This window comes from Rousettus aegyptiacus, unplaced genomic scaffold (genome assembly GCF_014176215.1).
Source record: "Rousettus aegyptiacus isolate mRouAeg1 unplaced genomic scaffold, mRouAeg1.p scaffold_m13_p_12, whole genome shotgun sequence".
In the NCBI taxonomy this organism is placed as follows: Eukaryota; Metazoa; Chordata; class Mammalia; order Chiroptera; family Pteropodidae; genus Rousettus; species Rousettus aegyptiacus.
The window spans coordinates 57,048,460-57,049,778 of NW_023416287.1; the positions used below are offsets into that span (position 1 = coordinate 57,048,460).

General features: G+C 37.8%; 1 pseudogene; it reads left to right on the top strand.

Moving 5' to 3' along the window:
• The first annotated feature begins 978 nt into the window (after positions 1 to 978).
• On the top strand, positions 979 to 1,097 carry LOC118610619 (annotated as a pseudogene).
• The last annotated feature ends 222 nt before the right edge of the window (positions 1,098 to 1,319 follow it).

The following is a 1,319-nucleotide window of genomic DNA, read 5'->3' on the forward strand; positions in this document are numbered from 1 at the left end:
CAGCCGGCGGCAGGGTCTAGTTATCAGGTCAGAAAGCAGAGAAGCAGGACGGCAGAGAACAACAGCTGATATTTACCAGCCCCAATTGCAAAACCGAGGTGGAGTGGCAGCTCCCAACTCCCAATCCAGGGATTTCCCTCCCCCATGCCCTCCAAGACCAAACACCTCACAGCTCCAGGGGAATCTGAGCAAATGAAGCCGAGACTGTGACTGACACTGACAGGGACTGAAACTCAGGGTAGTGAGCATGATTAAATATCTATAAGAAAATAAAAAGGTACGATTAAAGCTTTATATAAAGCAGGGATCCAAGAGGCTTAGATGTCACCTGCTGGAATCCAAAACAAAAGTGCCTCCTTTGCAACAGGCTAACGAGAGAGCTTTATATAATGAATCTTCTTTCGAGAAAAAAAGCTGAAAGCCAGGTGGAAAAATGGTCCATTAAACAGCTGTTTATACATTCTTCTCTAGTACACATGGAATATTCTCAAGAAGCAACCACATACTGGGACACAGAGATAGTCTCAACAAATATAAGAGGGTTGAAATCATACCAACCATGTTCTCTGATCATAATACTTTGAAACTAGAGATCAAATGCAAAAAGAAAGCAAGAAGAACCACAAATATATAGAGATTAAACAGCATGCTACTGAAGAATAACTGGGTCAGGGAAAAAATAAAAAAGAGAGATCAAGCAATACATAGAAATGAATGATATTGATAATACAGCATATCAACTTTTGGGACATGGCAAAAGCAGTCATAAGAGGAAAGTTAATATCATTACAGGCCTATCTCCAAAAACAAGAATAAGCCCAGACAAACAACCTAATGCTTCATCTTATAAAACTAGAAAAGGAAAAACAAATGAAGCCTAAAGTCAGCAGAAGGAAAGAAATAATCAAAATTAGAGCAGAAATAAATGAAATTGAAAAAAATAGAAAAAATAAATGCAACAAAGAGCTGGGTTTTTTGGTCTACAGTCATGCCATCCTGAACACACCTGATCTCATGTGATCTTGGAAGCTAATCAGGGTCAGGCCTGGTTATTACTTGGAAGGGAGACCACCTAGGAAGACTAGGTGCTATAGGTGTATAAAAATAAAATAAAATATGAAATAAAATAAAATAGTAAAAAAAAAGAGCTGATTCTTTGAGATGATTAATAAAATTGACAAATGAAACCTCCGGCTAGACTCACAAGAAAAAAAAAAAGGAGAGAGAAGGGACACAAATAAACAAAATCAGGGGTGAAAAGGGGGAAATCATGACTGACATCACAGAAATACAAAGGATCATACAAGAATACTATGAAA